We start from the raw sequence: 23,995 nt of genomic DNA, 5'->3' as shown, positions 1-23,995 counted from the left end.
TTGAAGTTCTTAAATATGGCGTGAGTTCTAATCCTAGTGGGGGATTGCTTTTTTATTTTTGCAATTATTTATTTTGTCTTCTTTATACAGTCAAAATTATCATACTTTCAAACAATATAATTATAAGCAAGAAAAAACAAAAATAATAACACTTTTCTATTTTAGAAGTTATTTATTTGTCTTTTGTGCAGTTCATAAATTATTATAATAAGCAAGAAATAAATAAGACGCTTGTCAAAAAATTAACACATCAAGTTAACAGAAGGTATACAAAAGAGGAAAAAAAATTGACATACTTTATCTACTCCTATTACTCCTATAGTAATTTAAAACCAATATCGATGTGAAGTATGCTAAAAGTCGGTCAAGTATGAACGTAATGTTTTATTTACGTTTTGGGTTACTTTTAGGTTTGTGAGATGAATCAACATGTTAATTACTTAGTTAGAAATCAAAATCAATTATAACTTCTAACTGCAATAACAATAACATCACTCACAAATAGAATTAAATTAATTACCTATACTTTATTTAATAATGTATAAAGGTAGGCCACCCTCGTAAGCTATTACTTTTTGTAATCGACTCGTCATGTTAGTAACCATATTCCAGCAAGTCTATGCTGCCCCACAGAGACTCCCAGGTTGAAGTTACCACTTTATTCAAAGTATAATATATCGTTTACCTGTTGTTCTATTATTATGGTATTTTACGTCCATCCTTGTCCGACTCAAAAGATTTTTCATTATTAAAAATAACAACGTAATTACATCAGTCAAAGTTTATATATTTCATTGCAAAATGAAAGTCTATGGTCCTGGTGCAAACCATTCGTAATATTTTCTTCGTAATGTATTCCGGCCGCACGCAAATGCTTCCGCACAGTTTGTAGAACTACATTGTGCTTGGTCGCTGTCAACCAAATTTTTAAAAAGGAATCCACGCCATGCATTGCAACGATTTCTTGGTGGTGATGTGACTTCATCTTATAAGCTGATGGTTTGGGCCCAGGTCAACAATTGTCTACATGCCCCGTTTCTCCGTAGTGACAGACCCACAAGCGCACGGTATTCATCTGTAAATGATTATATCCTGGATTAATACATAGGTTACTTTTTATCCCGGAAAATTAATGAGTTCCACGGGATTTTTAATAACCTTTAATAACCAACCACGGGAATGAAGTCGCGGGCATCAACTAGTATTTAGTATATTGGTTACATTGTTATATTATAATGCGTCTGATTAAAAGTATTAAATGGACTAAAAACATTACGCTAACATTTAGAAAATACTAAATGCACATAAGTAAAACCATAAACATAATTTCAATACGAGTAGGTTATATTTGTTTACTTACCGATATCATCGATTTCGGTTATCGAAATATTCCGCTCAAATAACAATCTCTGCTTTTTAAACAAAGATAAATAAATGTTCCATGGTGGTGAGAAGTTCAGTAGTTATTCAGTGTGAAAAATAACACAATACACCATAAATGAATTCACTACTAGGATCTATTAATCCGCGTGCTCAAGTTCTATTTGACAATAATTTATAAAATAGGTAGGGTAGATTTAAAAAATGGGACATCAACTTGATATTGCCATTCTGTAATCTATAGGTATACCTACACCGCATAATTTATCGGTTCGAAACATTTCAGTGATGAATAGACCTTAACTGTCTTGTTTTAAAGCTTAAATTCGTCCACATATCTACAGCCAGCACTGCAAGTGAAAACTGCTAATTAAAGTCGTGAATTTTAGTCGTTATCTCAAGGTGGTTTAAGGCCATTTTACTCTGACATAATTGTGCTTCGACGATCGGATTCTATCAGCGTGGGTAAGCGGCAATACTACCTAGTGCCTGCTGTGGGGAAGTCAGCGAAATATGTAATTTGTAATTATTGCAAGTAGGTATGGTGAAAAGAGACCGACAATTCATTAAAGAGAGATAGGTGTAAAATAATAAGTAAACGAGTTATGCACACACATAATGCTTCGTTGTGTTGCCTGCTTACCGATTTGTTTTGCTTTGTGTACATTCATCATGATTTTGGTTTCTCCTGTCTCGCTTTAGGCAAACCAGACGCTTTAAGGCATATCTTTTATTTATGTTTATTTAGTTGCCACCATGTTGCCACTCTATTCTACGAGTAGATTGTCTTAGACCTTAGTTGTGCCTAAATAAATATCAGTAGACTCTGCTGATATTTATTTAGTTAGGTTAGTTAGGCTACCTATCTACTTACCTATGAAGGGACTTTAATTTTAGAGAGGCGTCCTATTGGTTTATTCAGTGAAAAAAAAAAATAACATCACACACCATTTAGAAAATAATAAATCGTTAAGTTCCCCAAACTTAATTTACGTAAATTACCCGAAATGCTCGCCACCCCATTGCGTAAACAGGTGGCGAGTGGCTGCAATAACACATTTCACTACAAATGGGGAAAATACTGGCTAATAAAATACTACCCAGTGGGTTTGGGTATCAATGGTTCAATTGTATAAAGATGGACTGAAATCCAAATTATTGTAAGTTCTAACTTGTCAATTACCTATTGCAAGCTTTAGATAGTTGCTAAAACTAAAATGTTACAACTAAGTATAAATTAAAACAACTAAAACTTGCAGCTCAGCAAGTTTTGGCTACTAAACCCGTGGGAACTCTTTCATTTTCCGGGATAAAAAGCCTATAAGTGAAATTCCAAAGAGATGACGCTCGCGATTGTGCGGCTTTAGTTTTTTTAATCCCATGGAAAATTGATTATCCGGGACAAACAGTAGCCTATGATGTTCTTCTTCGGGATGCGACATCTCAGTACCTACCTAATTCCGTCAAAGTCGGTTAATCAAACGGGCCGTGAAAAGCTAGCAGACAGACAGACACCATTTCTCATTTACAATAAATGCGAAATAATATATGTACAATGTACATATATGATTAATATTATGATAAAAGTAGTAGCAGTTTTTAAGTCTGACTTGTTACTACGGGTATATTACGCTTTCGAACAAGGAAAGTTTTATCATAATCGGTCCAGTGATTTTTGCGCAAATCTTACTACAGACGAATTACTTGACTAGTTACAAATTAATAATAGGAATCATTATTACAATAAAAACTATTTTTACTTGTCCTAGAAGTGTTCAAACGAAAAAATAGTTTGCGACTGTGTTTTAAGTGAATTTCCGTTAGGTAGGTTCTCCGTCCTAGTAGGAACAGTGAGGGTAGATATCGATCGGATTCGAACTTGGAACCGCCGCACGCGATCTTGCCTTCAACCACTGATTCTCGCGTCCCCGTTGACAAGTGACGTATGTCTAGCAGCTGACTCGGGTACTGTTGTGAGGAAAACTGTTTACTTTTACAACCACTTTCATCTTTCCTTCTTCTCTCTGGGCTGGTTTCCGCACTTAAACGTTTGCGTCTGTTGTGCGCGCGTTGCCCCTCCCCGCCGAAGTCTTCTCTCCAGCCATCCAAGCTCGCTCCAGAAGCCGATTAGACCGCCCAGGTTGCCGAGGGCTTCATGACTTTTACATCCACACTACCATCATCTACATTTTACAACCTCGCTGCAGGTTGCACAAGTGTCAATTAAAAATTTATAACTCCCCCGGCAAGTGAAGGTTACAGTAACTAGAAAAGAGCTGATAACTTTCAAACGGCTGAACCGATTTTCTTGGATTATAGCTAAAAACACTCTCGATCAAGCCAAGCCACCTTTCAAACAAAAAAAAAAAACTAAATTAAAATCAGTTCATTAGTTTAGGAGCTACGATGCCACAGACAGATTCACAGATACACACATCAAACTTATAACACCCCTCTTTTTGGGTCGGGGGTTAAAAATGTGGAGGAATAAGTAAAAAATTAATACAACACATCTCTCTGGGGGCTTTTGTAACTCTCATCATCATCATCATCATCATCAAGATCAATCTATCGCTGACTCACTACGGAGTACAGGTCTCCTCTCAGAATGAGAAGGGATTAACTTGTAATGGAATATTTTTTATTCCATTACAAGTCAAGGACTGACTTGTAATGGAATAAAAATAAAAAAGATGAAATAAATAAAAAAGGTTTTTCTGCTTTTAGTAGCACTCGATAGTCCGCTAAGCCTGCGGTCCGCGTGAGTGACGTGCACGCGAGGCGGTCGCGTCCTCTGCAGCACGCATCCACTGCTGCTCTGAGGAAATACACCGCCTTGTTACACTCCACTGAACTTACACGAAAACCGATGTTAGCAAACGAACATTTTCCTCTAGTTTTTCTTTTGAAATTCCAACTTAAGATTCATTATTCAAATAGGCTTTTACAAGCCCCTTTGTATCGTCAATGACTGGTTAGTTATGTATTTACAATCAAGGTCAGAGCTACTTATGCAATAGAAAAGCAATTTTCCCGTACTTAAATAATTTTCAAATGCAGTTCGTACAGTTAGTAAGTAGGTAAGTGAGTCAAAGGCAAATGAGCGGATTAAAAAATAAATGGGTCAGAGAAAAGCTGAGATTTACACACCTAGGTGTTACTGCATAATATGTAAACATGCTAATTTCTTCAGACTTATATAGACCGTATAATTAACTTACAGGCGAGTTCGTTTAATCAATAATTTTATTATGGGCACATTAGAATACAGTACAATACTTGGTACAATAAAAAAAAACCGTTGGATTTTGATATATGACAAGTGTAAATTAAAAATTTATAACACCTCGACAAGTGATGGTTTGACATTTGTCAATTGACATAATATTATGAACCTAACGGTTATCTAACCTTCTTTTCTACAAGAAAACTAGAAAAGAGCTGATAACTTTTAAACGGCTGAACCAATTTTTTTGGATTGTAGCTAAGAACACTCTCGATCAAGCCACCTTTCAAACAAAAAAAAGTAAATTAAAATCGGTTCATTCGTTTAGGCGCTACGATGCCACAGACAGATACACAGATACACAGACACACAGATACACACGTCAAACTTATAACACCCCTTTTTTTGGGTCGGGGGTTAAAAATGTAAACGGGAGATTGACGTTACTATATTATTTGAAACAAAATTTTAAGGGTTTTTAATCCATACTAATATCATAAATGTGAAAGTGTGTCTGTCTGTCTATCTGTCTGTCTGTCTGTCACCTTTTCACGGCCCAACAGTTTAACCGATTTTGACGAAAGGTACAGAGTTAGCTTATATCCCGGGGATGGCTAGGTACTTTTTATCCCGGAAAATCAAAGAGTTTCCACGGGATTACTAAATACCCATCCGCTTAACCGATTTGTATGTTTGGAACCGAGGTAGCTTGCGTCCCTGCAATTGACGGCATCTTTAAAAACCGAAATCTACGCGGACGAAGTCGCGGGCATCCTCTAGTGAAATATATTTCACTCATAATAATTTATCTTAGGTAGATGTCTGTTTTCTGGTTACGTAATAGGAAGGTACTCGTACATAGAGCTTACGCGTATAAATTCAAGTGGTTATATCAAAGGCGGTAAGTAGGTACATTGCGGGATGGGATATAATCGGGTGTTAGTCGCTGTGCGGCGAGTATTCCCTCAAGTTATTACGGGCAGTGGAGCGAGTAACGAACCCCTGTTAATAATACATCGTTGTTATCATAAGCGCGACACCCGAGTTTGCTATGCGTCTATGAAAATCTTGCAGTTTTTACAAAGGATCAAATCAAATCAAAATATTCAAAATAGGTACTATTGTACACCTTTTGTTTATCCAATTTTTTAGATTTGAAAGACCAAGTGTCTCTTAAATGCTATATGACTCTAGTCTCTACCACGGGTTCGGATAAGGATTCTACTGAGGAAGCCTTCAAGAAACTCAGCAGAACTGCTCTTTTCAAATATTAATAGGTATACTATATCACGTTGTGGTCAACTGAAAGCTCAACCGGTTGTTTCCACTCGAATTTTTCAGTCAGTTCAGTGTATGTTCAGTCAGTTCAGTGTATGATGTTTATCAGTTATGTAATGGTTGTATATTGTTGGTCTCGATTTACTAAGTGCGTGTGATAATACCTACTTATATACTTAGGTAGGTAATAATTCAATGGAGAAATATCGGGTAGGTACTTAGGTACGAAAACGTATCTTTAGCCTGCCGGGTTTCAGTTTGCAGTAGGTAAATGTTTATGAATATTCACTTGCACCATGATTTTTCAGACAAGGACAGTAAAAAAATATTATGAAAAGATAAGAACAACACAATGACAGACGGACAAACAATTGAATTTATACACGATCATCAATTGTTAACGCTACAAACTGGTTATGATTTATTAAATCCCTCTGGGATTAACAGAGGAAAGCCCAGAACAGGGATCGCGTGCCATTAAATTTTTGCAATTCAGAGCTTCTGATGATGAAACTAGGAAATAAAATTGCACTGACATAAACTTTGTCTACTTAGTGCCAATTTATCATGCACTACCGTCCTGGTTTAATTTTGGTTTGATATTATTTTTGGGCCATAGGAGTAATTTGTTTTTCTTTTGAGATTGTTTAGATAGACGTAGGTAGGTATTATAATCTTAGACATAGCCGATAATTTCATAGGCATTCATCGTATTGTGCGTTCCATTTCTGACACCATTAGGAAACACTTTCTATCACTCTCGATTCAGGATTAGAAAACCAGATTTTGTTTCGGAAAAGCAATTGAATATTTTCATATTATCGTTCTTAATTTCTCTTAGGAAGACTGTAATTGCAGTTTCTCTTATAGTCAGAATAAGGATTCCCTCTACACGCTATAGAGGCTATTTTCTTTTTCTGTGTCATAGTTCAATAGTAAAACAAGTGTAAATTAAAAATTTATAACACCCCCGACAAGTGAAGGTTACAGAAATTAGAAAAGAGCTGATTACTTTCAAACGGCTGAACCGATTTTCTTGAATTATGGCTAAGAACACTCTTGATCAAGCCACCTTTCAAACAAAAAAAACACTAAATTAAAATCGGTTCATTCGTTTAGGCGCTACGATGCCACAGACAGATACAGAGAGAGAGACACACAGATACACACGTCAAACTTATAACACCCCTCTTTTTGGGTCGGGGGTTAAAAAATAATTGAACTCTTGACCACACCAGTCAATCAGAGCCAGCCATATGTCGGTCAATTTCTGATATATTTTATTTCACACTTCCCTGCAAGTATCAGGCATCCGCACACAATCAAACTTGAATCTGGGGACATCTGTACACATAGATTGTCCCCGATCGCTGTAATCGTATGTACATAATGAAATGAGTGCAATATGCGTCCTCGGTCTCCTGAGACCGCGAGATTCAACGCCGTTCACTGAGATGTGGTAATATTTTGATGTGGCACTATACAATAATTACGAGTAGCTAATAGCACAGATTAACTCTAATGTAACTAGGTTCACAATCTTGCCACGTCAATGTCTTACCTATCTAATAAATATTAATATTTATCACGTATAAAAGAAACATTAAGAGGTTTCAAAGTTCAGACAATATGGTAAAATGCTCTACAGTCTAAAATTGTTCAACAAATGAGCATATGATGAAGGAAAGATATTTTTTATAAGTTCTTCATAGTATAAGTACTTAGCGTAAGAACGTAAGTAAGTAGGTACTAGTTATCGGCATTTGATTTTATTCATGCGTGTTTGTTAGTATTTTCATGAATTTTTTCTTTTATTCCGAACCACTGATGAGATTTTGATTTAGTTTTACTTACTGCCTTTTTATCACCTAACTTGATGAAAATAACTAATTTTTATTTTCTAGGAATATGTAAATTCTACTCTGAAAATCTAAGAGGTGGATACCTATTTAATCAACTACTAAAGCGAATTTAGATTTTTAAACTTTTTTATGGTTAGGTATGTGTTTTTGGGACATCATTACCGTATCTCTAAAACTCGATTCGAACATCCAAGTGATTTCTTCTCCAGGTTTCCAGGGACTAGGGAGCTGGCCCCGGGCATGATGAGCGCTGATTTATTTGTCCCCGGACGCGACGCGCAAGCACAAGTGTGTTTACTGACTCGCCTCGCATTGTTTACTGTTCATTTATTTTTTACGCTGAGTTTGTAATAGCGGCCGGTTAAAACGGGGGTTGCTCTTTACTTATTCATTATGTAAATTACTTTGTAAATTAGTAAAATTTTATCATCAGCGACGAGTTTTTTAATAGGTATTAGAAAACTCGTCATCTTCAGTCAGTATTTATGACGTCAAACTACCTGCAGCTCATATCGCTGGGTTTAGAAAGTTAATATTTTGTATGCAGGCTTTCTCTATAACGTAGACTCCCATTTCACGAATTTTATTTTTTTTCTGTTTATTTTTCTAAGGATTTAAGAACTCACTATACTGACCCTTATGTGATTATTGTAAAGGAATCACAGTTTTTAGCAATGAGGAGTATGACGCAGAGAGAGAGAAAAACAATTATTTGCAACACCAGAGGAACCGCCAATGCGTTGCCAGCTTTTCAGAAATTTATTATTCCGCCCCTTGAATAACCCCATGTTGAAATCAGTAATTTCGATTTAAATTGCACATTCAAGGTGTCACAGACTACAGAGCATCAAAATACGATACACCCGTGCCCCGTGGGATATGCAAATAGAAGCGCTAGTATTTCGAATTTATAATTCAAATCTAACCTAGCTTAGCGAATTTCCTCCCCCGAGCCACACTTGGCGTTTCGCCCGCGAACCCCGCTCTTTTGTGCGCGCGACGTGAACGCACCGCCTAATCTATACCACGTGCCTGCCACGCGCGCGTCTCCTGCACACGACAACCAGTGAACACCAGCCTTATACCAAAGCGCTTTTTTAAAACCATACAACATTCTGTTCACGGCTTTATTGGTGCGAAACTAAGGCGAGTTTCGCACACAAAATTTTCCGCTTAAAACCAAAACTACCGCTACCGTTCAACAAAAAGCGTGCCCTTTATCTTAACTGATTAGATAATCTGTGCTCAAACGTTATAGTATATCGTATCGGAAACAGAAATGTAAGCCCCAACGTCCTGATTAAGTTCTCGGTTGTGGGGCGTTTTCGGTTGTCGGAAATTATGGTGAATTGACGTCTGTATTGAATTTCCTTTGTCGTCGGCGATTTTTGGCGAATCTGTCAAAAACGCTCGGGGTACTAATTATTGGCTTTCTTTCGGGTGGGAGGGACCGCGGATAAAAGATTTGTATAATGGAGTTATTGGTTATTTTTGGATTAACTTTATTGTGTTTCGAGGAAATCCCAACAAAGTAGCATAGATTCCTACTTAATTAATTTTCGTAACAATTAATTATGTTAACATAGCTAATATTAAATATTTGTGCAATGTGCCTATACTATACTTACGAAGATCGCTTCATTTGCATTGAAGTTATTTTCCTTTAGAGCTTGAAAATGAAGCGATCCTGTTAGAAGGTAGTTTTGATTGAATTTCTCAAAACAAATCACGCAAAGAAAAACGTTCATAGCATTTTCAATTCCATACCACAGTTTGACAAGAAATAATTTTTCGGGGCTTATTCTTATCAAGATTTAACGAATTCTTGGGGGAAAACTAGAACAGTCGAATTTTCAAAATTATCGTCATTTTTCGAAAGATTAATATTGAAAAATAGATCTATTGACCCGTCGCGTCGTCGTGATAGCTCGTAGCAGTAATTTTCATTTCCCTTCAAGCGAGGGCCGGGCTGGCGGTATTTACTGAAGATTTGAATAGCAAATTCTGATATGATAGCGCAAATATTTACTCGATATGAATATGTATCTAATACTCAACCATAGCAACAGTGAGGCTGAAATCCTATGCTGTAGTTCTTATTATTATTACTTACTACTAGACTAGTTAGATTACTTAACTACTACTTATACTACTATCATTCATTTTACCATGAAAGTTGAACTCGTAAATTGCTTAAACATTTTAAGACCATATTATTGAAGGCCCGCTGCATACAAAAAACTTATGTAAATGTATGGTCAAACTCAAGTGCATGTCAGAACTCTTACTCAGAAGTTCAGAACACACATTATCATTAAGTTGGGGTTTCGTAGCTATGCTAAAATCTGTGGCGGTCATTATTTCTTAAAAGTAAGTTTATTTCCAAAATTTGTAAAAATTTCACAATGGTTTAAAAAATCTATTAAGTGAGTTAGCTAGGCTACTCGAGCGGAGAAACCAATTTTTTTTCGAGTTACGATTTTCACACCTAGAAGGTAGTCTAAAGGTAAATTGAAATATGGTAATAGATTTCTGTAACTGTATTCAATAAGTACTTTTTTCTAATTTGGCTGTGACACACGGATGGACAGACGGACTGTAGGAAACCATAGGGTTTAAAGTTGTAGAAAAAATATTGCTAGTTTTCGCCAATTTAAACTTCATCTTCCTATAAGTTTTGAAGCATTTGGCACTGCAGGGTACAAAACGCTACAGGGGTTAACATATTGGTAACAGCATGATGTACCTACAACCTATTGTATAGCAGAGATGCGCCCAGCTGTTAAACTTGCACAGTTTGTAATATCTCTTAACTGGAGTGTTAGAGTATAATTTCATTCCGTTGAGTATACTTCAATTTTCACAAGTATGTATTGTATGTACCTAGATGGTGTAGCTACTAGCTAGCCCAGGCCCTCGGGTAGCTCTATTTACGAAATAAATATTCTTTGAAGTTGAAACAAACTTATCTGCAAGGCAATTTAGATATTTTTTGGTTTAATGCTGTTTACATTAAACCAAAAAATATCTAAATATGCTAAATATGAAGAAGCAATTTTTTTAAGATCCCCTTCTCATTATCAAGATCACGCAGTAGGTACGCATGGTTTGCATCCGCATTATAAATTATTTTGACGATTCAAAAGCACTTGTGTTTAGTTGAATAATTTATTCTATTCAATATATTCATTCCGCGCGGATTCTGTCGGGATACCTACCGTATATAAATCGATATAAAATCTAGTAGATAAATATACTAAATCTTACACTAAATCGATTATCGTAGCTGTCGTAGCCCCTGCGTGTCTACTATTGCAACAATAATAATTTTAGGTCACAATCCATTAGCAATGATATCTCCAAATATATGATAACTCCAAGGTAAGGAAGGTCCCTAAGTAAGAGATAGGGGTTTCACAATATTTTCATAGTCCATAACTTTGAACGGAACACCCATACCATGTTATAACTTAGGTGTAATATCATACTTATTAAACTAATGAACTACAAGGCCATACAGGTATTTAATAAGCCGGTCGTGTTCTCATCACTAATCTTTTTACCACACATTTTGTACGCCGGGCTATCATTACGACTATCAGGGATTACCGCCAACCGGCTATTACAATAAATAGCATAATTATTGGACAAAACGCGGGACCAGGCCCTTGAACAGGCTCTGTGCATTCTACGCCTAGTTAGGTCACGTTGGTCATAGATTAACAATTGTTGAAGAGGGCAACAACTGTTCGAATTAAAAAATGTGTGAATAATCCCAGTGGACTGTATTTCAAATTTCAAACTATGTATATGGAAAAAGTAACACGGCATAAGTCTAGCGTAGGCATCAAGTATATTATATCAACTTAAACAAAAATCGGTGTGATACCTATTAAAAATACTTCATTAAAGCTTTGTTAAATCTATGTGTTTTAAATTTTGTGGATAATATTTTTATGCCAGTAATATTTAGTATGGTTGACTAAAACTAAAACTCGTACACTCGCTTCATCGAGACGTCAAACCTGGCTTAAAAACAATGTGAAGATCAAATCAGCCTACCAGACCTTAGTCCAGCGTGGGAAACAAATAGACTGAAGACGATAATGATGATGATACCAAACCTCAAGCCTCTCAGAGACAGCAAAACCGTATCCATTAAAACTCCCATTTCTTTATGACATCTAGAAATGAGCCTCGTACAAAACAAATCGGCAACAAGGGGAGGTGTGTCAACATCCCGCTGCGTGCGTCTGTTGCCGTGTTGCCAACAACAGAAAAATTATAATTCCAGCCATTGTGTTGGTAACCCCGATGACAGGTCGCCGTTGGACACATGTTTGAGGCATTTCGGGGCAATTCCTTCGTGTAATGGGTGGTGTTTTAATGTCCTCCGTGGATTTATGGGCAGGGAATCACCCTCGGTTGTGTTTTAATGATATTAACACGAAATTACCTATAATATGTGCGCTAATGGGTATAAATGTGTGGGCTTGAAGTTTTGAGGTTACCTATCCTAAGTAGATACGCGTGTAACCCTTACTTGAAGTTTTTATAGGGTCAAGTTGATTTGGAATAGATGGTATAGTTTGGCAATAGAATTACATATATTTGTTAGCAAAGGTATGTGTTGACCACTGACTAATGGAAATTGAAAAAACTGTATGGTCTGTCATTTGCAATGGTTGTGTTAAGTGTATATGTATACCTCCTCTCTAGGAATGGATAGCTTGAATATAAATAGGTAAATGCAGGTACCTGGTACATATTAATTAAGTAAATAAATAATAAATAAATAATGGTTTATTCGCTGGAATGTGGGTATAAGTAGTAGTACGCCCAGAGTACCTATGCCATTCTTAACAGCTATGTTTGCCATCCCAAAAAGGCAATAATATCACCAAAACATGAAAATTTAATAAACTGATGTTTAAAAAAGTAGGCATCTATGCTACGTAGGACCAAACTAATAATAAATCTTCACCTGTAGGTACTTTTAAAAACTTTATAATTTTTTTTGCCGTTAATTCAAAAACTTTATTTTGGGGTTAGCCGCTTTTAAGAAAAGGTTAACTTATAATTGTATGTTTCCACTTACCTATAGATAATCGTCCTTCTGTGCTCATCAACTTTTCTTCGAGAAATTAGTCAATGAACTATCACCGGCGATCATTAATCAAGAGCCATTGATTATTTTTTATCTAGCCATTGATTGACGCATAGACAGAGGCTGTAATGAGGCTTTAGAACTACGATCTTGTTGAAGTTATCATTAGCACCGCTTGTGTTTGGGGTCAAGGCCTTAAGGTTGAATCAAATAGAACGCGGGATGGCAAACGCATCCAACACAGCTCCTCGAATTTTTTTCACCTTCACAAGTTACCTACCCCTTGACTACTATTTCATCAAATGGTACGTAGTCTAAAATGGAGGTGGCCTAACTTGGAACTTGGAAGGGGTATTAGAAGTTTATGAAACCCATACCTACCCCATATCGGTTTTTAAGCGGCATCGTACCGGAACCCTTAATAGGCATGTAGGCCATGACACCAGCCAATGCCTACCCATCACCAAAATCAGAAAGACATTTTGGAAAACATAAACTTAAAAATTGCCCCTGCTAAGAGTTAAGTCCAGGGCCTCCCACTTATAAGACCTCAGCGCTCCTCACTGCGCCAAGTAGCTTTTTAAGGGAAATTGTATTGTCATGACAAAAGTACGGTTAGTACATAGTACATAGTAGTAAATATAGTTTAGTAGGTATAGGTAAATCATAGCTTTGATTTTTTTTTAAACTGGTTTAAGGTTCTGGGTTCTAGCTCTTTTGAGTCTTCGTAGCTTTGACGTGACAATGGGCACAAATATAAACATATCTATAGCGATTGGCAAATCCTTTCTTAAAACACATTATAGCCATCGAACGATTGCAGTAAGACTCCATACGAATTTATGTTTTATAGATGACGCTAGAAAGGGACTCTTTGGGAATAAATGGTTTATTTAAATGCCTCTTGAGGATTTACGGTAGATACGTCATAAAGTCAATTCTATTTAAAAATCTCCCCTGCAAAGCGTCGCATTACAGCTTATCTATCGATGTTGCAGGCGTTCGGAGTCCGGACCCTTCGAGCGTTATCGTGATACTGCCAGATTTTATAACAATAACACCTCCCTTCCCCAACCTTATCTCCCAACCAATCACGAGGGGGCGCAAAATGCGTTCGAATTTCGAACCTCATAGCAGTAAATTTTGTTTTGCTGAAATCGGGTCGAAACTGCAAATGTTACGTAAAATTCTAAGTCATTCGGGACATTGTTAGGTATTGTAGGTAGGTACTTACTTGATTTGTTAGAACTAGTAATCTCAGCCAAGTTAGAGATTATAAGTTAGACAATAGATAAATTGTTATTTTGACAACCGAGAATAATAGTATCAGGGACCACTTATAAGACAGCACACCCATGTAACAGGAAGGTTATCTAATATTTGTTACTTTTATCATTCTTTAAAAACAATTTTTTCTTAAAACAAGATTTAAAACATGTAGTTTGAGCGCCTCCCTTCTTGGCGAATAAAGCGAAGCAAGCTCTCATCCTATTACCTATTATATCACGTCCATGCAAAACAAGCGAGTGAAGTTAATTTACCAACAATGCGCCAGTTGTAATCCGCAATATAAAACATATCACAGTAACAGTTGGTCGCAACCCTCAGGGGTGTGCTCACTCGGAAGACGGCCAGAGCATAGACGCCGTATGGCGTGTTACGATTATGGTTATCAACGATTAATTTTGGTTGTTACAATCAACCCCTGCATGCAGTTCATGTGCGCATGGGATGTGACGTAGATTTGTTACTTACCAATTTTTTCTAAGGTACCCAATAAGGATCTTTGTGTGCTAGAGGCTCGATTCATTAAAAAAATTATCTTTCGGACCAGGCCTGGGTACTTACCGACTTTTACTAGAGGTTACCGCTGCAGTCTAGACTTAGGTATAGCTTGAATACACTTGCAAGTTTCAATGCAACTGTATTGCGGAGTTTTTTCTGCAAACTGACGTGCTACATACAAAACAATCCTTGTAAGTATACTATGTATTACAAAACGTACACGCGTACGTGAGCATTCATTAAGACGTCCTGCGGTGCAGTTTCTTTGACGCGATACCTGTTACCATGCCCCGTAAATCTCGTCTCTTGTCTATCTACGTCGGAGTAGGTATGCTAAAAGTCTAATTCAAAACATCCTTTGAAAAACTTTATAAACACAACATTCTATTACGAGTACAATTTTGGCTTCCAAATTGTACCCATTTAGTTAAGGGTTAAGAAGCCATACATTGTCACAATGGGGTGTCTTTTTAACGCCGACTATTTTGATGGGCCGGTCTTTTTGCCCCCAAATGAAGGGTTGGTGCCCTCATAATTTTATTCTAACCCGTTTTTTATTTATTTTATTTTTAAGTGTAAATCAGAATCTTTTCATTTTTATCAAAAGTTTTGAATTGAAATCGACAGTTTGAAGTAGATTTGGATACGTATTTTATCTTCAAACGGAATGTTTAAGTTTATACCTACTGATATTGAGGATTTATTTACCTAGTTGTTTCTAGGTAAATAAATCCTCTATGATCATCATCAAGCAATAGACGCCCACGACTGGGGATAGGTTTCTTGTAGAGACTTCATACGCCACGGTCTTGCGCCGCCGCAATCCAGCATCTCCGTGCGACTCGTTTGATGTCGTCAGTCAACCTAGTGGGGAGTATTTCAACGCTGCGCTTTCCGCTGCTTCTGATACTTGGCATGGCGGCTAATAAAAGAAATATAAAACAAAACAAACAATAAATTGTGATTCATACACATCCGTCATTCTGCTATTATTCATTATTCAACATGCTTGCCCTAGACCCTACCCTAATGTTGCCCTAATCTCGGCAAATCTAATCATTCATCGTGCGCATCTGTGTTGCCATCAAACGGACTTTTATAAAGTCGCCCGTGTGGACCAACACTTGGTGCCCATACCCCAGCGTATTTGAAATACACACGCGCTTATATTGCGCGCTTTCCCGCTTAGTAAATTTAGTGATAGTTTATAGTTTCATAGAATATAGAAAAGCGCAAAGGTTAGGGGCTCGATTGAAATCTGCAGGGTGATAGGTTCCTATCTCACTTATTGGACCCTTATCTTAGATTTCAGTGACCATTATCATACCCACTCCCAGCGGAAGCTACTATATAATATATTCTCGTTTCCAAATCTAAGAGGGCTATTAAAAAAAATGTATTTACAATTTTATTTCGGTATTTTACATTTTTAATAGGTACTTACTCGTAGCTCTTTACGTATAGGTAACTGTAAAGCTTTAAGATAACTCGAACTTTAACATAATACGGAACAGTTCTACAAAAAGTTAACCATCATCAAAGAAATGTAAAAGTTATACCATAATACAATGAGGGGTCTGATTAAAATTCCAGTAGCAGGCACGTTCAAAATAATATTTGGTGTGTATTCAAAAGTACTCGACGCCAAGGGATTCCATGAATTAAATGACAATTTTAACGTGTAACTGTCTGGTGATAGGATAAATATCATTTCCAAGTTGGAAGAAGGGTCGCATTTTATTTATCACTATCAGGTGCCGGCGAAATTATTTGTTTACTTATTTTCAGGCCTAATATCCAGAATATTAGCGTAGCGGTCTGAAGAGTTGATCTCACAAGCACGAGTTCTATGGGTAGGTATGCTTCGAGTTAATTTCCAGTTTTTAAATTTTTATTCAGATACAAGTTAGCTCTTGAGTTTGCAGTCACTTATCATCAGATGAGATTGCTCTCACCTAAGTGATGATGCGGTCTAAGATTTCTTATGATTTCATTACATCAACCATAATGATAGCATTGATAGCATCTGTTTGTATCTTCGGTTATACCTACTTATTTGAAATTTCAGGAGGTCGTCAACAATCTATTACAGGGCCAAAGCATTTTAAACGCAATCGATTTTTTTTACACCGATACAATTTGTCACCAGCGGGGCCGCCGAATTAAATGTCTCCTTTGTGAACTGACACTTGTTAGGGTTCATCCACATTTAAGTGTTCAATTGCTTGTTTACAGTGACAAATGTTTAGTTTAGTTGGCTTATTGTGGGTGCAATTTTTTGTTCATTTATCATGTTTGACTGATTATTCAAGCCGAGTCGCTATAAGTAAATTGTAGCACAAACAGAATAAATTAATGTCTATATGTAGTACTTTTCTATAGTTTTTATGTCTAAAAATGTAGTTTCATTTTAGATTTAGCACTAACACAAACCGGTACCCTTCGTGGTAAGAAATCCTTGCCCAGGCAGCCACGGCTCAGTTCTAAGCTTAAAGGATTTACCTAATTCAATGTGACATGGGCTTGACGAGAAAAAACGTAAAAGGCATAAGTTGACAGCACTGCGCCTTACGACATCGTTAAATCCCGTCCGCCCGATAAAGATCTGTGACACCTTCGCTTTTTAAAATGTAAAAAAAAAATGTAAAACGTCTGATGCCACCTGGGCTACTGTATTCAAATTAATTTTTTTACAAAACCCCGCGGATTTCGGGAAACCACCCTTAAAATGTGTGAGGTCGAATTTTAAGCTCATTTCGATAGTTTTTGTCGTTGTAGTTTTTATATAATGTTTGTTGTTATGGGGTTAGTGACATCGTAAACGTTTGCTTCTTTAGATAACACCAATGATCTATCTTTTTTTCGAACTATCATAATATTATAACTATAACTAACTATTATATTATATAATATTATAAAAGCGAAAGTTTGTATGTGTGTGTGTGTGTGTGTGTATGTTTGTTACTCTTTCACGCAAAAACTACTGGACGGATTTGGCTGAAATTTGGAATGGAGATAGATAATATCCTGGATTAGCACATAGGCTACTTTTTATCCCGGAAAATCAAAGAGTTCCCACGGGATTTCGAAAAACCTAAATCCACGCGGGCGTAGTCGCGGGCATCGGCTTGTAACTAATAAGAACTAAGTAGGTAAATAATATTATGTTGTAATATTCTGGCAAAATAAATGTTTCTGATTCTGAACACAATTCGATCTTTTTACTAGGTATCAAGCGTAATTAGTCCTTCAACTGTAGGTATCTGTGTCGTATGAACTGGTAAAGTAAAGAAGAAGGTAAAGTAGGTAAGTAAATATTTATTTGGTACAAATAAGGTGTTTTATTAAGTAAATAAATAATAGGTAGGCATTTTACTTACCATTTACCGACAAAGAGAAAGACAGACTCTTGCTAAAACGCTGCTTGTGAAATCCATCGCCATATTACTTATCTGTAGGTGCAGTTTCTAGTCATAAGTCATAAAATACTTCTTAGCTACGTCTCGCCCAGTTCATTATTGTCTAAAGTATCGATCTCGGTAGCGACATTGTATTCAAATGGTTGGAATTTAAATACAAAACGCGATTATGTGACGAATACGAACATTATAAGTCGATGCGTCCGCTTCAGATTGGCATCTCGGTAACGCACAAACCGGGTAAAAACGTTCAAGCGAAATCAAACGCTTTAAAAACGTTTGTCACTGGTTATTGTCACCATCATTCATCACTGTCAACTCATTGCTGGCTCGCTACTGAGTACGGGCCTCCTCTCAAAATGAGACGGGTTTGGCCATAGTCCATTATGCTAGCGAAGTGCGGATTGGCAGACTTTACTCGCCAGCATTCTAGAGAACTGCCAGTATGCACGTTTCCTTGCGAAGTTTTCCATCACCGTTAAAATAATAAAATTTCGAAAAGTTAGAGGTGCCCGGGATCAAATCCCGAGTCGCCGAATTGCAGATGTCTTTACCACTAGGCATTCAGCATTCTATCGGTTAGTGTCCTTACAATAAAACACATTTTATGTACTTATTAATTTTTTTTGAAAATAATTTCCAAATAAGCATTATTCAAAAACTAGATGATGCCCGCGACTTCGCCCGCGTGGATTTAGGTTTTTTGAAATCCCGTGGGAACTCTTTGATTTTCCGGGATAAAAAGTAGCCTATGTGCTAATCCAGGATATTATCTATCTCCGTTCCAAATTTCAGCCAAATCCGTCCAGTAGTTTTTGCGTGAAGGAGTAACAAACATACACACACACACACACACACACACATACAAACTTTCGCCTTTATAATATTAGTGTGATAGATAGATCAATAGAATCATAGATCTAACTGCCAAATAGTTAAAACTCAAAAGTCCATTATTTGCTTAACCGAGTGACTGCTTTTTAACCGACTTCCAAAAAAGGAGGAGGTTCTCAATTCGTCGGGATCTTTTTATTTTTTTATTTTTTTTATTTTTTTTTTATTTTTTATGTATGTTCCCCGATTACTCAAAGACCCCTGGACCGATTTGAAATTTTTTTTTTGTTTGAAAGGGTATACTGTGCAGGTGGTCCCATATAAATTTGGTGAAGATCTGATGAATATCTTCGGAGATGGAGAACAGAACTCCTCAATGGATAGGAGCAAATTGCTCGCGATCAGTGTAATAGCTTAGTAAACAGTAGGGTTTTAACTGGGCACAGCATATTATAGTACAGTGGGGCCACTAAAAATTGTGAAATAAAAAATTTTCAAAAGAAAAATAAAACCGACTTCAAAAACGACAAACACTAAAAAGTAAAAAATAACTTTTGTTTAGCTACACGTGTAATGCACCTAGGTATGAAGTCGGGCGAGCTTCACTCTTGGATTTCTAATTTTGTTTTAATATGCTCGCTCGACTTCATACCTAGGTGCATTACACGTGTAGCTAAACAAAAGTTATTTTTTACTTTTTAGTGTTTGTCGTTTTTGAAGTCGGTTTTATTTTTCTTTTGAAATTTTTTTATTATATGCGAAAATTGTTAAAAAATCTTCAAATAAAACATAACCCTAAGATCTGCATTTAATTTATTTCTATGCTGATGATTTCCTTTGGGATATCTTTATCTACGCAAACTTCACTTTATTTACTAACTAGTTGATGCCCGCGACTTTGTCCGCGTGGATTTAGGTTTTAAAAATCCCGTAGAAACTCTTTGACTTTCCGGGATAAAAATTAACCTATATCACTCTTCAGGTTTTTAACTATATCTATACATAAAATCTCGTCAATCCGTAGCTCCGTTGCGGTATGATTGAAAGATAAACCGACAAATCAAAAGTCGAACATACAAAATGAAACACAGCCATTTAAATTAGAATAGGTACCTACCAGTTTTATAAAGCTTGTAGAACGTCGTGTCCGTAGAAGAAACGCAGTGTTTTTACTAACCCGTGCGTAGTCTCTGTAACTCTTCATTCTAGATTGAAAAGTTGGTAATCTGTCATGTTGGAGTCGCCTCGCACTTTAAATGTATACGAGCCTTTGTTTGCTCTTCCGGTTCAGACTTAGGCTTTGTTGCCCCAACTTTTCATGTGGGAAGTGTTATATATGTAAGTACCTACCTATATTAAATTGTACTGTTGTATGTATTTAACCTCGATAGCTCAACGCTTAAAGGAGCGGACTGAAAACCGAAAGGTCGCCGGTTCAAACGCCACCCGTTGCACCATTGTCGTATCTACTCCTAGCACAAGCTTGACACTTAATTGGAGGGGAAAGGGGTATATTATTCAGCATAATAAACTTGGCAAATATTCTTTAAAAAAAACTATGAAGTGTAGTAGTGGTAGAATAATTGATTTTTAAGTCTAACTTAAATATAAACTAGGTGTGGTTCTATTGTAATATTTTCTATGAGGAAATAAAAGGTAAAATGCTTGACGTATTTTACGTATTTTTCTCATGAAACGCAAAATCTGTTTTCTTTTATTACTTATCTGTTTTAAAAATACAGGATAGGAAGGGAGGGCAGGAATACAGATACCTACTCATAACACTGGGAGAAACAAAAAAGCACTCTACAATTAAACTACATTTGCTATGAGTAAAATGTCACACTGTAATACACATTGCGTAAGTAGGTACTTGTTTAGACGTGAGAAAATCCCAATGAATTATCCTCTACATTGTATTTTTTACTGTATACTTTTTCAAGACGGGTATTTTGAATTAAATCTACCGAGAGATCAATATACCTATACATACTAATAAAATGTGCTTAATCGTCGACGAGCAGTTTGATATAGACATCAAAGAGTAAACGGGCGGGTCAAGCCGATCAAGCTAGATGGTGATAGCTGGTGTCTAATGCCTATCTTGGATGTAGGAAATAAGTAATACTTCTTATTAACTCTACTTACTCTCTACTAACTCTAATTTCATGGGCCTATACCATGTACTTACATATATAAATAACGTGCCTACATCTTACCATTTAGTGCACTAAGTTCGAAATTCGAGTAAGTTTACCTTAGTATCTAAGTTTGAACTACAAAAGATTAATTTTAACCAGTATTTTTGTAATGCGCGTAACTCGCATTTGAACGGTTTTTAATATTAAATTGCTCAGATAGAAACAATAGGTACAAAGCTTTATAATACCGGTCTGTGAAAAAAATATTTAATCTATGCCCCGTCTCGTATGTCACTGGGATTAAGGCGCGCGCGCAGGTAGTCTGAATGAAATTGTCACTGTCTACAGTAAATGACAGCACGGTCAGGGTTGTCAAGTGTCAAAATCTGTTGACCATGCGATTTCACATTTTCCCTTGTTTTATAGGGCCTTTCCAATTCCTGTGAATTAACATAAGCATAGTAGATGATGCCCGCAATTTCGTGCCCGTGTGGATTTGAGAATCTTTTGAGTTTCCGATATGCAAAAAAGCTATGAGCTACTAATTTTGCCTAAAGTTAAGCGGTTAAGGCGTGAAAAGGTAATGGAAAAGGTACTTGTGCTATAAGACCTACCTACCAGCCAAATTTCATGATTTTAGGTCAACGGGTATACCTTATAGGTTTTCTTGACAGACACGACAGACGAACCGTTTTTACTTTTGTGGTACGGAATCCTAAAACCAATGAGTTACACAAAAGGCAGACTAACTTGACTTGAGAACCATATCTGCCGGTCAACCTATACTATTAGGAATACTTACTTATTTACTAATAAGTATTCCTAAGGTTAACCAATGGTCCGTAACACAGGTTTCTCTAGTACGAGTGTCAAAGCACTCCCTCGGGTATCACATTTATTGTTCACCTTTTCGGTCTTCTATTAGTATGGATGGATTATGTAGTGGCAGCCCTAAGCAGTGCCGTCACGTCTAATCCGTGTCAGCGTTAGCAACACGGGTAGCGCGTGAGAACGGCTGGATGTGTGACGAATGTCCTTCACACCTCACTTCGAGGTCGTTACAATCATTTTGTTTCTGCTATTTTTTTTAAATTGGAAACCCATTGTTCCATACTAATATCATAAATTCGAAAGTGTGTCTATCTGTCTGTCTGCCAGTTTAACCGTTTTTGACGAAATTTGGTACAAAGATAGCTTATACCCCAGAGAATAACATTTCTTTTCAATTGATTCATGCAGTAGCTACTAGTATCGCTTCGAATATTTTTTTTTTCTTTTTTCTTATTTTTTACCCGACTTCGACAAAGGGTTATGATTTTAGCAGTCTATGTATGTATGTAGGTTAGTATTTATGTGTGTTCCACCGTAGCGTCTAAAGCTGAGCTGATTTTGATGAATGAGGTGTCAATCGATTCGGGTTCAAACGGGTCAAATGAAAGAGGAGAAAATTCTGAGTTCATAAATATAAATACAATATAATATTAAACTATACCAAGCGACAAAGACATATTTTATACTATAGGTATAGGTATTAGGTACTATAGGTACTATAGTACTATTACCAGGTATATAAAATAGGTATTTCAGCGTTTATTAAGAGGAGTCGTCGTTTTTATAGTATTGAACTTTATCTTGTTTAAAAGTGTCACTGTAAGTAAGTAGATGAAAACATTGCAGGCCTCAGGGCATGCACGATGCACCTCCGAAATCTCGCCAGACGTGGCTCTGACGGCGGCTGCCCGTCAAAAGGGCTTTAACCTAATCCCGGTTGGATTAAGGAAAAAATAAACCGACGGACCCCTCATGTCCCGCGCAAGCGTTCACGCTTCACCGCGCACACATCGAACCACATAATCCTTATCAATATCAAACACATAGCCAAACAATTCTGAACTCTACCACATTGAAATAAGAAGTTCGGAAGAAAATACAAATGTAAAAGTTTATTGCAAAAAAAGTTCGGCATTTGATGCTTGAGGTTTCGCAGTATAATGTAATTGTTGTATAAAGGTTTGTTTTTTTTTATCCCCGTAGGTTTTTTATTTGTTTAGTATTTTTCAAAGGTGTTATCACACACTATTTTCTAAAATAAGTATAAGTAATTATTAATATGTACCTATTATTCAATCATGTAATCCTAGATACGCCCTTATTTCAGTTAACAAATTAAAACAAATTCAATTCAAAATATAATAGTTTAACGAAATAGTAATATTATGTATACCTACCTACCTAGTACCTACCAACCTAAGTACTATTTGTAGGTTTCCTCTCCTAATTTTTGCAGAGAAAATTATGCCATTTGTCATGAAAAAAGCGAAAGGAAAAAGCTTCATTTAGCTAGGTAGGTACATAATAAGTATTATTGATTTCATCACATATTATTTTAACAAATATTTCCTTAAAATTGAGATGTAGGTAGGTACGTATTTTGAAAGCGATCGTAAAAACAACCACAATATTAAATTCACTTTCATAAGCATTTGCGGTTTCAAAGAACCAGGAAAAGAAAAGAGAACGGCTTCAAATACAATTACTACAAAGCGGGGCGCTATTGAAAGTAAAATTTCTAGAAGCCTTATATCGCTGATAAGAGTACTCTTCAAAAATGTCAACTGTCAGAAAGGACCACACAAACTAGCGAATTATTCCTTCTGCAGGATTTACCTTCCCTTCCCGTGAAACACCTTTCAAGTTTCAATACATGGATAAATCAACAATGAGGCGTCGAAATCTATACCTTTGCTAAGCCGCTGAAAAAAAAACAATTCTGCTAAAAGTTGCCAGACCGAAAAGTAGAAAAGACGCATCCAAAAACAGATTATGACAAGCCCCTATTTTGTTTGTAAACATATCTATGGAGATCACAAAGGAGGTGTACGTAATGTGACACCTTTGTTGATTGGATAGCTCATAAGTTGGTTATTGATACGTGAATTTTTCATTGTGGTAACACTAGGCGT

The sequence above is a fragment of the Maniola jurtina genome, chromosome 13 (genome assembly GCF_905333055.1).
Source record: "Maniola jurtina chromosome 13, ilManJurt1.1, whole genome shotgun sequence".
Taxonomy (NCBI): domain Eukaryota; kingdom Metazoa; phylum Arthropoda; class Insecta; order Lepidoptera; family Nymphalidae; genus Maniola; species Maniola jurtina.
This window is presented reverse-complemented; position numbering follows the sequence as displayed.